The 12,724-nt window shown below is 45.4% G+C and overlaps 1 protein-coding gene across 1 annotated transcript in view; it reads left to right on the top strand.

The window, feature by feature from the left end:
- AK8 (adenylate kinase 8) overlaps window positions 1-12,724 on the top strand; it is a 170,444-nt gene that overhangs the window by 74,633 nt on the left and 83,087 nt on the right. The window lies entirely within an intron of this gene.

The raw sequence follows: 12,724 nt of genomic DNA, 5'->3' as shown, positions 1-12,724 counted from the left end.
AGCTCCTCTGTGCAATCAGTACAAGCTCAGTTTTCAAGTGTAATGTGAACATGGCAGGAAGAAGCTGCCATTATAATGGACCATGTGAGTGTTGACTAGACATGCTCAGCAAAATGCTCATTGCCTTCTCTTACCGTTTTCTGGATAGAATAAGTTGATGAGGACACATACAAGAACAGACTGCTTGATCCTAACCATCAGCTGAAAGGGCCTCTGGAGGAGATGACCTGCCCTGTCTCACCCAATCCCCTCTTAAGATGTACTAGTCCCTAGGGTGAACTTGAAGTGAGGCAGAGTAGCATCCATCAGATAAAAGGATCTGTGCAGAGTTAGGTCAGTGAGTGCATCTTTTTTCCTAAGTCCCTGTGGTGATAAATAGAATGAGGTGCAAGCAGGAGGAACCACGGGAGAGTGTGAGCTTTGGTGTTTCCGAGATCTGGCTCAGATCCTGGTGCTGCCCCCACCAGCTGTGTGGCCCCAAGAAGCCATTCTGCTTTGCTTTGCACCTTGGGCTTCTCAGTGGGGAGATGGAGATAGGAACCCCTGCCTTGCAGGTATAGAGAGGACTGGATAGGATGTACATGTTCTGTGCCTGGGAGGCACACTAAATGTAGCTGAGGTTATTAGAAAATACTACTAGCAAACAGCAGCAATGACTGAATACCTGATGTATACTTTAAGTGTAATTTCTGTCTCATAATGCCAACTTCCCATTTATTTTGGTGGGGGGGGGGAGTATTAGCACCTTAAAGAATATTTATTGAGTAAGTGAGTGAATGTGATGTCAAGTTAACATAGATTTACATTGCTTTAAATTTTGCTGCTTAGTATTCTGTCATATGACTGGATGATGATTTAATTCCCCACTAACAAGCATTTAGTGATTCAGAAAGAAAGAAAATGAGCAGGCAAATGGGGCAAAGTGTTAACAATGGGTGAATCTAAAGGAGGGTATGTAGGAATTCTTTGACTATTCTTACTTTTCTCTACATTTGAAATTTTTTCAAAATAAGAAATTACAAAAAATAAATATGTAAGTGGTTTAAAATTTTCACTCCTTCAATAATACTGTAATGCACATCCTTATACATACACAGGTTTACAGACATCCCTGATTAGCTTAGGGTAAATTGATAGACTGGATCAAAGGTAATGCCCACTGTCTTCGGCTGGGTTCTCTAGAGAAACAAAACCAGTGAAGCATGTCTATATACAAATGTATGCAGAGAGATTTATCTCAAAGAAATGGTTCATGCAGTTGTGGAGGCTGGCAAGTCCCAAATCTGTGGGTCAGGCATCAGGCTGGAGAGTTCTCTTGACTCATATGGTTGCAGGCACTGACAAACCGACAATTGGCAGGTCCGATGGTAGGCTGTTGGCTCATGGGGCTGTGGAAGCCGGCAAATCTCAAAATCGGCAGGTCAGATGGCAGGCAGCTGGCTCACAGGGCTGCAGAAGCTGGCGAATCCGAGAATCAGCAGGTCAGATAACAGGTTCAAGTCCCAAGAACTAGAGATCAGACAATGATGAGCCAGATACAGGATCCAGAGCAACAGAGAGCCTTGCCAGAGCATTCACAGATATATTGGATGCAGGTCACACCCCCAAGGAAATTCCCCCTACATTGGAAGAAGGGTGTGACTTGAGTCACACCATCAGGAAAGGTTGTGACTCAAGATACACCCCATACTAATTCTGCCTTATTAACATATAGAAGTTAGGATATACAACACATAAAATTGAGGATAATTACTTAATATCACAAAATGGAGGGTAATTACATCAGTTCACAAAATGGAGGACTACCACACAATACTGAGAATCATGTCCTAGCCAAGTTGACACATAACATTAACTGTCACACCCACTAACAACTGTGATACATACTGTATTAATACACACTCCTACCAACAGGGTATGGGAAAGCTTTTTTTCTCTATAACTTGTCCAGCTCTGGGTATTGTGAGTGTATCGGTTTCCTGTTGTGGCAGTAACAAACTTAGTGGTTTAAAACAACATAAATGTATTATCTTATAGTTCTGGAGATCAGAAGCCCTAAAATCAAGGTGTCAGCAGGACTGTATTCCTTCTGGAGGATCTAGGGAAGCATCCATTTCCTTTGCCTTTCCCAGCTTCTAGAGGCTGCTTGTATTCCTTGGCGCACAGCCCCTTCCTCCATCTTCAAAGGCAGCAATTTAACATCTTCAAGTCTCTCTCTTTCTCTGACCTCTATTTCCATTGTCACATCCCCTTCTCTGACTCTGACCATATTGCCTTCCTCTTATAAGAATCTTGTGATTACATTGGGCCCACCTAAATAATCCAGGACAACTTCTCCATCTTGTAATCATTAACTCAATCGTATCTGTAAAGTACCTTTTGCTATGTAACCTAGCATTCACAGAAACCAAGGATTAGAATATGGACATTTTGCGGGGCTGTTATTCTTACCACAGTCAGTCATTTGAATCTTTGCCAATTTGCTAGATGACAAAAAACTTGTTTACTTTTAAATGTGGGTTTTCTATTACCAGGTTGTTAAGGTTGAATATGTTTTTATATGTTTATTGTTGTTATTAAAAAAAAAAAAGTTGCTGTTGAGTCCATTTCAACTCATAGTGAACTTATAGAACAGAGTAGAACCACCCCATAGGGTTTCCAAGGAGCGGCTGGTGGATTTGAACTGCCAACCTTTTTGTTAGCAGCCAAGCTCTTAACTACTACACCACCAGGGTTCCATTGTTGTTATTAGCTGCCATCAAGTTGGCCCCCTACTCACGGCGACCCATGTACAATAGAATGAACCATTGTGATCCAGAGGGTTTTCATTGCCTGATTTTCAGAAGTAGATCACCAGGCCTTTCTTCATAGTCCATTCTAGCTTGGAAGCTCCACTGAAACCTGTTCAGCATCGTAGCAGCGTGCAGACCTCCACTGACATATGGGTGGTGGCTGTGCATGAGGTGCGCTGGCCAGGATTAAAACCCAGGTCTCCCTCATGGAAGGTGAGAATTCTACCACTGAACCACCAATATTTATTAGTCGTGTGTATTTCATCTTTTATGAATTATTCCTTTATATCCTTGGCCCATTTTTCTATTGACTTATTATTTTATCCTTTCAATTAAGCTATTTTTTCTCCTCTTAACTGCTCTTTGCATATTAGGATTGTTTAACTTTTTCCACTAATTTTTCTTTATATCTGTATTCTATATTTTATCTCTACATTTCAAGTCACATTATAATTTTGTGAGTTTAGCAAATGTTTGAAAAGAGAACGGTAACTCATTATAGCACCCTTAGTTCTCAGACTTCTTGAAATGTCGTGGTGACCGGGGAGGTCGTATTAGGATGTTGATTCTTTATGAGGATCATGAAGCCTTTGGCCTTTTAGTTTACTTTCTCTACTCTGTTATCTTCCTTTGTCTTATAGGAAGTTGGGCATTTACTAGTTATGAATCCTTAATTAACCATCATGCATGGGTACTGTTGTATTTATTATTCCACCTCTACCCTAGGTCTTTGAGGTCAGTGACTTCCTTTTAGAGAGACAGAAATGAATTTACTTGAATCAAAGCACAGTAAGCTTTTATGCGTTTAGTTTAATTCATCCACCACTAAAAAAGGAGCCCTTTCAGTGGTGAGCCAGAGACGGGTCTTTTTGGTGCACTCAAGGGAGACTGAGTGCACATTCCCCAGTCTCCTGTGAAGTTAGCAGCCACTGGGTAACTTCAGCCTTCAGTGTTTTGTGCTAGCTCTTTTCTTCCACAGCTTTTTGTTTATTTAGACTATGCAGCTCTGTACTTTTGCACTTCCTAAAAAATTAAAGACACAACAACCACCCATATCATATCTTCCTAACAGAAGCAATAACTTCTGTCATTTCCCTAATCCTGAGCTCACAGGGCTAGCACAGAATGTATTTACATCCATAAGCACTAACAGGCTCTCATTAGTGGGCTATTGAGAGGCTGCCCAGGGGACCAAAGCACCCGGCTTGCAGAGGAGTGGACGCCAGAGCCACCTAGGTTCCGCAGGGATCCACTTCCCTACCAGCTGAAAACAGGAAGAAAATGTAAATGAATCTTGACAGAATTCTGTTTTGAAGGGAAGGTCAGACTGAACACGGAAACTCTGTTTAGCCAACCACAGCCTTGCTCATTTCAGAGTAACTGCAGCTGGCAGCCTGGCTAAGGCTCCTCTTGTTTTTCTAATTGAGCATTGGCATCATCTGTGACTCAGGGGCTCCCTAGTCTGTAGGTGTGCCACTATCTGGGTTTGGGGTGTGGTAATTAACCACATCCCTTACCCCCACCCTGATTCTGAACCCAGTTTGCTGAGAGCAGCAGGTGGAGAGTGCCGCTGAGATCTGAGGTCACAGGTGGGCTTCCAAACACGCCCCTCTGAGTCCAGACCTGGGGAGCTACACAGGGGAGCAATTGAGATGCAGAGGCGACCCCTTACCCAGTAAATGACCATGGCCCAATGGTGGCGACGGAGAGACTTGCCCCGGGAAGAGCCCTGACTTAGGGGAGGCAGAAGTGGGCGGGCCAGTTTGCCCGTGCACAAGGGCCAGCTAGCCCAAAAAATGAGAACCAGAGGGACTAGGCCAATCTGATGAGAGGCTTCTCCTCTATGGGGAGGAATGAGGTGAAGGGGCAAAGGGGACAGCAGCATTCACCTTCACCACCTGCTCTGGGATCGGAAGTACCCTCCCAAGCACTTGAGGACAGGACAGTACACGCTTTAACCCATTGGTAGAAACTCCAGAAGAGGGAGATAGTGGGTCCTCCTCCATCCCATCTGGGGCCCATTTGAGCATCTCGTATTTCCCTCTTCAAAATCCTAGGCATGTTTCAGATATTGCTGCCCTTGATGCCAGCAGCATTCCCGGGAACGTGGAAGTGGACCTGACCAGTCCCCTGCATGTTGGGAATTTGCACACATGAAATCCAAAGGCTCACAAGGTTCAAGGAGCTCAGCTAGAGGGGCGAGAGTGTTGTAAGGATACCGAGAGCTCATCACCATGGATCAGAGACCCCTGGCATGTCTGAGTTTTGGCAGTTGTCGCAGCCATCCAGCCACCCACCATCCAGCCAACCAGTGTAGAAAACCCCATAGCCAACCAGTTAGAAACCCCATCCTCAATTCCCCACACCCTCAAAGCCAGGCAGTGTAGACCCTTCCTAGGGACATGCCTCATTGCCCTTCTGGGTACTGGACCTCCTCCTTCGGGGACTGTGCTCTGCCCTGTGCTCCTGGCTGCTGGCCAGCTTGGTCACACTTCCTTTTCATCTTTCATCGGGATCCCTCCCACTGCAGGCTCTTGCCCTGGAGCAGCCTGCCCCAGAGATGTGCAGTTCTGTTATTGTTGTGCATCATTGCCGCCATCACAGTCATCATCACCATCATCACCAGCTCAGCTGAATAGATCCAGATGTCATATTTTTCCCCCAAGGAGCCACTTCCCCTTATTTCCCCCCACTGGGCCTCATGATGTTATGTCCCAGCCATGACCTCTGCAGACTTAGTTATGTTCTTTTTCTGTCCTTACAGGTGCTGCCAACACCTCCTTCTTTTGAATCAGCAGCAAAATTAATAACTGCTGTTTTCTCATCTTTCCACATTTACTGGGCAAAGGACTCCAGGGCCCCGTCTTAGCTCATCTTAAATCTCTTGATCCTAGGTTCTTGGCGAAGGCACCTTGGACAGAGAGTTGGGGAGGTGCTTATTCTGTGCCTAGACTTTGAAATATATAGGTCTGACCTCCTAAACTCATTTCAACTCTAGCTGCAGCAAACAGAACAAATTTATTCCCCAGGGTTCTGCACGCTGCGTTCTTTATGCAGGCAACCTCCATTAAAGTCAACGGGAGTTTGGGTTGCATACGATGAACAGGGTCGAGCCTTAAATCATGCAGCATTAGTTGCTAGAAAGCTCCTGTCACTTTTACATTGGTACCAAAACAAGTAAAAACTATTCTGGACTTTTGGAAAACAATCAGTTCTGAGCTGTTTATATACCATTTAAAATTAGATGGCTGACGCTGACGGACTCCATTGCCAATATGTACTGTGACACGGTGTGAAAATGTGCTTTTTTCTCTCTGACATCAGGCAAAGAAACTACTAGATCTCAGTTCTCTGCTTAAATCAGCAGTGGCTCACAGTGGCCACCGTCTCCAAATGTTGTGCTCAGCTCCTTCCCTGTGGCTTCCTTCCTACCAAAGGCTTGTGTGGAGGGTGAGATTTCTTAATTCCAGATCCCTAGAGCTTCTCAAGGAAAGCATCTGCTCTGTCTTTGCCCATTAGAACGTCTGGTTCCCCAATTTTCACTCAACGTAAAAACCAGCCCTCTTCCTCAGCCTTCACTATGGTGTTCAAACTCACCCCATCATAAAGAAGTCTGTGCTGCTTTTGTATCTAACCCATCTCATGGAGTTTCAACTGTAAGTTATGGTCCAGTGGCTGTCAATGGTAGATATGACCTAATTCCAGGTTGCTGGGTCTAATTAGTAAAACAACACCATCTCTTTGGTTCAGAAATGTTGCCTTCTATCCCAGATGTGGTAATTGTTTTCATTCTTACACATTGCTTGGGCTTTCTCTGGAGAACGTCTACCCAGGGAAGATATTAAAAACAGCCGAAGGCCATGTCTTGTCCTTGCTGGTTTAAGTCTTTTCTCTAAGTGTTTGATATATTGGTCTTGATTCATCAGCAGCACACTCAGAACATGTTGGGATTGTGAGGTAAGGAGACCACCAGCGAGGGTGTGTCCATAGCAGTGGGGTTTTCAATTAGACTCTAGCTTCACATCACCTGTCTCCCCTGGAGTGGGGAGGAGAACCAGGCATTCCAGCACCTGCCAAACCAGCTTGTTGGCCAAATTGCAACGAGCGTCTAACTCACCTCTCCTATATAACCCCACCCCTGCCAGCACCTCTCCAACAGCTAAAACAGTTCAATTATAGGAAACCCCAAATTCCTTGGCGAACATGTCAGACATATACTTACTTTCAGGTGAGAAAACAGCTATTTGACTGGTATAACAACTTTCCCATAAAAGTGAAAGTCCTGATGTGTAGAAAAAAGTACATGGAAGATGAATTTTGTGTTACCTGTGCCCCCTCCCGTGTGCCCCTCTCTTCCTAAATATTTCTGTCTGTAGACAGTCCCTAGAGGCCTAATAGAACTGGAGAAGAGGAGGGAGATTTGAGGGAGATTCAAGACTCTAATTTGTACCCTTTCTGGTCATGAGACTCACAAAGGCAGATGAAGAGATCATAACACAAACAAGCCAAACCAGTCCCAAACTGGGATGATTACGAGCGTTTTCAAGAGCCTTCTGCAAGTCCAGATCCCAGATGAGATGGATCAGTGCATTGCTGAAGTGCTTCATTTTTTTGGGGGGGGAATTAATATTCTCATCACTAAATGCACACTAAAGATTTGACAATAGATCAGCTTTTCTCTTTTGTTAAAACTTGCAAAGAGTTGCTGACTTGAAAGACAAAGTAAATCTTTCCATCTAAGGAGGTAAGCGGGATGCAATGTCTTGTTTTTAACAGTGCAGATTCGTGAGCTGCAAGCTGTCTTAGGAACAGAGGGGAGACCCTGAGGGACCTCTGCCGGTTTCCAGCAAGTCTTTGCATGCGGTGTGTTTGTACTAGCTGAAGACAGCGCATGACTCTAAATAATTTACAAGTTGATTAATAGACTCACAGGGGTATAATTAGAAAGGGGAGAGACAGTGGGTACAGTAACCAGTACAGCGCTTAGGGGAACAGGAGGCTTTATTTTTTTTACAGAAACTTTCTAGGGTGCTGGGCGTTTGAAGATAAGTTGGGAAGAGCTCAGTGCCTCTTCTCTTTTGAAGTGGAAATAGGACAGTTTGAATCCGTTGAGTTTAATTTTTCACAAGCTTTAGGAGCCCCGCAGTGCAATTCCCTTTTTATTATTGAAAAAACTCTACATTTTTCTTTCATTTTTCTACACACACACACGCACACACGCACGCACGCAGCTCAAGCAGTAAGTAATAAACAGATTAATTTACTGTCTTATTGAATGTGTATTTTATTCTCTTCACCTCCCTGAGATATGTCCACACCTGTCCCTTTCCACCCCTCACCCAGAGCTCCCACTGTAGGGTCACTCATAGGTTGCTTAGTGGATGCCCCCTGTAATTTATGCATTTTAAGGAAACCCTCACCTCAGCCTGACAGTGCTTTTGAAGTAGCTCCTTTTTTCAAGTCAAACTTTTGACTTTTCCGCTGGGACTTCTACAAAGATTTCCTTATGGAAAATAGGTAGGAGACTTTTTCAGCCGGAGAGAAATCCGTGGCCGAGATAGCCAAACCGAGCAGGAGGTATAAATGTGGTGTTTGCATTCTGTGGGCCAGAGGGCCTGTTAATGAGAGGGGTTATATCAAGGGAGTCGGCGTCCGTGTTTATCAACAGGTCCGTGCCCTCCAGTGAGTCTGTATCTTTTATTTTTTTAGACTAGATTTTCATTCCAAAAGTGCACATTGTTATTCTATATTATTAAAATCATACTGTGCCAGAGAAGGGGGAAAGGCAGTGCCTATCACTGAAAGGTGCAAAGCTTTTTGTTCAATGGCTAGTCCAGTGGGGAAACCGAGGCAGTTTGGGACCACCCCCCAATTCATTCATGCATCCATTCAACAACATGTAATTAGCCTTTAATGTCTCTTTCCCAAACAAGAATGGGGGAGCAGGGGCCAGGTGTGGCTTATTTTTTGCTCTTTCTTACCAGCTAGCAGTGCCTGGCATAGAGGAGCATTCATGGATTTTTCTGCTGGACTGAATGTTTATTGGGTGCTTGCTATGTATCAGGCATCTAGATTAAAAAATAACAAACACACAAAAACACCCCAGGCGTTTCTGGGGAGCCTAAGGTGAGCCCAGAAGTGCATAGTGCCCTTCTCGCTCTGACCAAAGCTTCTGGAAATGTTTCTGTCTCCATGCGCAGCCCCAGTGGCCTCAGAGAAGAGCAAAACTTCCAACCCATTCAGCTGTGAAATTGCCTGTGACAGCCCCAACCCTGGGGGCCCCAGGGTGACTTCTCCAGCAGAGAGGTCTCCTGATGGAGCCGTCTGGGCAGCCCCTGGTCGTGACCATGGCCAAAGCTACCCTCCAGCTCTCTTCACACCCCCAAGGCAGGTGCATATCAAAGCCTGTTTCCCTTGGGGCGTGTCCTCAACAGGGAGCTGATGCCAGCTTCTGACAGGGAGCTGACATCAGCTTCCTTCTCTCCTGTGGAGGTGGGTGGCAGGGCCTGAGTGTGGAGGGGAGGTCCCTACACCTTGGAAAGTCACTGCTTCCCTGAAACAGATCAGGAGCAGAAGACTTGCTGGGGTTTGTCAACCAGCAGCCGGCACTGAGGCTTTCACGTGGAGAGCTCAGCCCAGCAGTGATGGGCACGGAGGAAGCATGGGCACCACCATGCCCTTTAGCTTTGCATGCATCTACTTTGCTTTGGGTATAAAACAAGGTAGTGAGGGCTGGTCGGTAAAAGTGGGCACAGCAGAGAGGGGGAGATTGGAGGGGTGGGGGCAGAGGGATGCGGGAGATAGTGAGGTCTGGTCGGTAAAAGTGGGCACAGCAGAGAGGGGGAGATTGGAGGGGTGGGGGCAGAGGGATGCGGGAGATAGTGAGGGGGAAACTTCCCCAGAGTGTGGAAGGAAGTGCCCATCTACCCTATCTATGGGCTCCATGGGAGGCTGGAGGTGAAAGGAGAGAGACCTTTCTCCTCCTCAGCTTTCACCTCAGGCCTTGGATCCACATAGTCTGACTTACCCCTTCCGTGACCTTGACTGCTGAAACCCTAATCTCACTTTCCCTTTTTCTTTTTTTTTTTTTGGTCATGGTTGGGTTCCTGGGAGGTAAGATGGACCTCATCTTCATCTGGGACCTCCTTCCTTACCCTAGTATCCCCAACCCCAGCACAATAGTGCTGCAGGTTTCTGCTCATGCTCTGCCTGGCTGACTGTCTGCTTCACTGGATGGGGCCAGGTAGGGGACTCCTCAGTCCCCAACACAGTCTTCAACACATGCATGGCTCATAGCACAGCTAATGTTTGTGAATGAATGAATGAGCACATGGCAACTGACCCTGGACCCTACCAGCATGGACAAAAGCAGACAGGCCTGCCCTCTGGCATCAGGGGTCTGGACACTTCCCTCTGCTGCTTGCATTTCTATAGGTGAGACCCCATTATCTTGAAGGAACAAAGGGGAGAACAGGTGATAGAAGGCAGCATGAAGCCTGAAGCGTTTCTAGAGAAATAGTGAGCCACTGTCACTCCCGTATGGTACAGGGAGTGTTACAGGTTTGGGCTCTAGAATCACACAGACTAGATTCCAATTCAGGCTCTGCCACTTACCAGCTCTGTGACCTTGGGCAAGCCACTCAGCCTCCCAGAAAACCTCATTTTCCTCATCTGGAAGGTTAGGATTTTTCATAGTATCAAACCTGTTGGCATGTTAAAATGAATTGTGTTTCTAAAATGTTTAGCACAGTGCATGAGATATTGCAGTGCCATTTATTAAATACTTATTAACAGAGACGGTTGTGTTGTGGTCATCATCCTTGCGGTAGTGATGATAGTAGCAGCAGCCCCATTGGGTACCTATGTATATTTCATTTCATTCTTTTCCTGTGACTGTTACCAGCTTTGGGTGCCTGGTCCCTATGGTAACAGGGAACTGGCAAAGCCCCAATTTGCCTTACCCCAGTGCTCCAGTTATCTACTAATGGCATAAAACAACAACTGTTTGTTATGCCACTGATTTAGTGGGCCAAGATTTTAGCCAGGGCACAGTAGGGAAGGCGGGACTGTGCTCCGTGATGACTTGGGCCTTAGTTGGCATGGGTTGAATGGCCGAGATGACTGGGATGGATTATCTGGGGCCCTATGTCTGGGATCTCAGTTCTGGTGTCAGCTCAGTTCCTTTCTTCTTCTCCACGTTGCATCTGTTGGGGCTGGTATGTCTAAGACAGAGTCTTCATTCACATGCCTGTTTCCTGGGATGACATACTTGGAGCAGCTAGAGCTGGCCAGGCATCTCTCTCTCCATGCAGCCTCTCCATATGGCTAGCTTGGGCTTCCTCACAGCATGGTGGCCTCAGGTTAGTTAGACTTCTTACATGGCAAGCTGGCTTCCCCTAGAACAAGCATTTCTAGGAGTCCAAGGGTGATGGTGGTGGTGTGGGGGTGTAGGCTTCAAGGCTTGTTATGACCTAGCCTGAGAAGTCTCAGAATGCACTTCTGCCAGATTCTATTGGTCAAGCAAGTCAATAAGGCCAGCCCAGATGCAAGGGTAGGGGGGTTAGGCCCCACCTCAACTGGAGGACTAGTGAAGAATTTGTGATCACCTTTAATCTACCATACCAGTAGGCACCAAGGAAGCCTTGAACATTTTACATTTGTTCAGGATTGGTTATATCATGACTGTGGGGGGGCAGACAGGGGCTAGATTCACAAGGTGACTACAAAGGTGCTGTATAGGGGCTGCTGAGACCTTAGAGACTTCAGAGTCAAATTCTGTTCCTTTGAAGAGGAGGAAACCCCAATTGGGAGGTAAAGTGACTCGTCCAAGGATGTGCTGCAAGTTAAATTCAGAGTGGAGGACAGAATTCGCGTCTCTTAATCTCATCACAGTGCTCCTTCTGAAAGATAGGCAGCACAGCACAGAGACTGAGTAAGTAGCCCCAAGCTAGTTTGGCTGGTTGAATTCCTGGCTCCATTGCCTATTAGCTGGGTGGCCTTGGACAAGTTATTGCCTCTTTCTGTGTTTCAGTTTTCTAATCTGTAAAATGGGGATACTATCAATACCTCTCTCTAAGGGTTGTTGTGAAGACAACATGAATTCATATTTGTAAGATGCTTAGAACAGGACTAGGCTTATAATAAGCACTATGCAGCATGTCTGTTTGTTAAATAAATAATATGTCATCTTTTTCCATTCCAGAAAACTGGGCTCATGGTTCAGTTTCCTGGTTCTCCAATAGTTGCTGACTTTCTTCTCCTCATCGATTATGTGTGCAATGGCATCCTTGCTGCCCTTGAGATGTGGGAGAAATAATTGGTTCAGAGCCCTGAATTCATTAAAACTGAAGGGAAATCATGTTCCTTAAGCTTTTCAATTTGCAGTGTTCATTTGTTGTTGTTGTCAGCTGCCGCTGAGTCGGGCCCTGACTCGTGGTATCCCTAGGTACAACGAAATGAAACACTGCCCGGTCCTGCGCCTTCTCAATGGTCAGTTGTGGATTGGACTCTTATGATCCATGGGGTTTTCACTGGCTGATTTTTGGAAGTAGATTGCCAGGCTTTTCTTCCTAGTCTGTCTTAGCCTGGAAGTGCCAATGAAACCTTAATTTTAATACATTGCACTTTAAAACAATCCAGTTCACATTTAGACTGGTAGACCTTTTCTCATCTTCTCAGGTACTTTCGTAGTCCACTGAAAGATGTAAAAATGCATTTTAAGATGGGAATAATTATCAAATTGTTATATACATTGTGGTTAACAGCATTTTTATTAAATAAGTCTTATTCATTTGCTAAGTGAAGTACTAGTTATTTATAGAAGAATGTCTATTTTTAAATGGTCTTTTTTCTAATTTAAAACTTCATTCAATATTTGTACACCAATGTTCATTGTAACATTATTCACAATGGCCAAAAGGTGGAAACAACCC

Source organism: Trichechus manatus, unplaced genomic scaffold, assembly GCF_000243295.1.
Source record: "Trichechus manatus latirostris isolate Lorelei unplaced genomic scaffold, TriManLat1.0 scaffold00038, whole genome shotgun sequence".
In the NCBI taxonomy this organism is placed as follows: domain Eukaryota; kingdom Metazoa; phylum Chordata; class Mammalia; order Sirenia; family Trichechidae; genus Trichechus; species Trichechus manatus.
This window is presented reverse-complemented; position numbering and strand designations above follow the sequence as displayed.